Source organism: Crocuta crocuta, unplaced genomic scaffold (genome assembly GCF_008692635.1).
Source record: "Crocuta crocuta isolate KB4526 unplaced genomic scaffold, BGI_CrCroc_1.0 scaffold26, whole genome shotgun sequence".
Lineage (NCBI taxonomy): Eukaryota > Metazoa > Chordata > Mammalia > Carnivora > Hyaenidae > Crocuta > Crocuta crocuta.
The window spans coordinates 3,060,253-3,062,874 of NW_027532249.1; positions in this window are offsets into that span (position 1 = coordinate 3,060,253).

Below are 2,622 nucleotides of genomic sequence, written 5' to 3' on the forward strand. Positions count from 1 at the left end.
CTATTGCTGGGTTATAGGTGAGTTCTATTGTTAGTTTCCTGAGGAACCTCCACACTGTTTTCCAGAGGTAAAAGGGCACATACCTTTCATCTTGAGCCCACATTTTGCCTAATGCTAGAAACCTTAATCCGGTCACCTCCAGAGTGGAGCATTAATTACCATTGGAAGGTCTCTATATGTAACTTAGTGTTGATAGGTATTTAAATGACTCTATAACAAAATAGGTTCAAGTCAACTCTAGGGATGCAAAGAAATGTTTTTCCCTTCGAAGAAGGTCCATGCATGATTCACATTTAAGCACTGAGCAAGACTGGATAGCACTGGTGATGGAAATGCTTTGTTCTCAAAGTCTCAGGCCTATTTTTGCTTAGTATTTTGAAGCCATTCAAGGACTATCCCCTGGGAGTTTGAGCTGGGGAGACTTGCACAGTCTCTGAGCCCTCAGCATCCCCACATTCTCACCCTCTAGGCATGTGAGGTGCACACGTGCATTTGCATTTTGATATGACACGTGCCAACAAGAAAGAACCAGGTGAGTCTCTTGGGCACAAAACTCATAAGCCAACACCCATGATGTAGCGGCCAAAGTGGAGACCTTTTATTAGGTCGCAGGAGAGGACACTCAAGGACAAAGAGTCTTCTCTCTAACTGGTTCGCACGCCACATCTGGCTTTTCCTTTTGCCAGACTAGAAGAGTTGATTTGCTCAAATGAATGTGTTCTGGGGTTTGGTAAAAGTTTCCAACTGTTCAAAGCCCTTGAGAAAACCTCTTAACACTTATATGACCATCTCTGCCAAGCTGTCATATTTTTGGATATGTGCTTCCAGGTTGATGTCATTATGTTTTCATACACTTTATTTGTAGTTACACCTTCTTTTTCTTATTGAGGCAGTTAGTTCCTTAAAGATTGGTTTCATTTTTTAAAAATTGTTAACAAACATCATGTCATGAGAGCTAAATGTTGGCTTGATAGACTATTAAACAAAAACAAACAACTCATTTCTTAGGGGGAAAATCATTAAAAACTCCAAAGTTTTATGATGCTAAGCGTCCCTCATCATCAGGGAAATACAAATCAAAACCACACTGAGATACCACCTCATGCCAATCAGAGTGGCTAAAATGAACAAATCAGGAGACTATAGATATTGGCGAGGATGTGGAGAGACGGGCACCCTCCTACACTGTTGGTGGGAATGTAAACTGGTGCAGCCCCTCTGGAAAACAGTGTGGAGGTTCCTCAGGAAACTAACACTAGAACTCCCCTATGACCCAGCAATAGCACTGCTAGGAATTTACCCAAGGGATACAGGAGTGCTGATGCATAGGGGCACATGTACCCCAATGTTCATAGCAGCACTCTCAACAATAGCCAAATCATGGAAAGAGCCTAAGTGTCCATCAACTGACAACTGGATCAAGAAGATATGGTTTATCTATACTAATGGAATACTACATGGCAATGAGAAAGAATGAAATCTGGCCATGTGTAACAACATGGATGGAACTTGAGGGTGTGATGCTGAGCAAAATAAGTGAGGCAGAGAAGGACAGATGCCATATGTTTGCATGTATAGGTGGATTAAGAGGAACTTAATGGAGGACCGTAGGGGAGAAGAAGGGGAAAAATAGTTGTGGAAGGGAGGGAGGCAAACCATGAGAGACTCTTTACTTTATTTTTTTTTACAAATAGTTTATTGTCAAATTAGTTTCCACATAACACNCTACAGAATGGACTCGTTGTGATTGTTTAAGCAAGCCGGTGACCAGAGTTAATCAGGTCAGTGTTCTGGGGAAAAAAGAAAAGAGAAAGAAGAAGGAAAAAAAAGGGGGGAGGAGGGCACCTCTCAGGCAGGAATGGGCGTGGCGTGATCCAATGCCTCAGGCGGGAGCTCTGCCTTGGCGGGTGTGGGGAGGAGAGTGGCGGTGCTCCAGTCCCTTCTTGAAGCAAGCACTGCACCCCACTTTTTTGGGCGTGTAAACTCCCCGTACCGGGGGTGCAGCCAAAGTTGGTTGCGCTCTTCAACTCAGGCCAGTCTCAGTCTCCAAATCCCAGTCGACACGTCCCGCTGAAATTGCCTTAGACACAGCTTCCCAGGCAACCCCCTGGGGCAATTCCAGGCCCCCTGCTGAGCTCTGGGGGTGGAGTCAGAATCGCTGCTTCCTTCTCTGGGGGCTGGCGAGCATGGGCGGGGCTTGCCTGCCGGGTGCGACGAGCCCGCTGGAGTGAGGAAAACCAGGCCCTTCTATGGCTCGTCACCGGAAACACAAACTCACAGGCAAATTTCCCAGTTTTTAGCTCTTTGCCTTCCCTCCAGAGCCCCAGCCTGCCAGGAGCGTGGCACAGCCCGGTGTCCACGCGGCTCTTTCAGGGGCCCCAGCCCGCCGGGAGGACAATGGCAGCAGGCGCGCCGCTGCTCTGAAGTCCAGCCCCTGGGAGCCCGCACAAAGCAGCAGTCTGTGCGCTCAGCACCCCCGGGAACAGTTGGCGCGAGGGGACCTGGTGTGCAGGTATTTGGCAAGTACGGTCTTTCTCTGCCCCGAGTGGAGGTTTTTCCCCCCGAGCGGAGGTTTTTCTGTTTCGGACTCTCTCTTTTTCCCCTCTCACTCCCCGTAGAGGG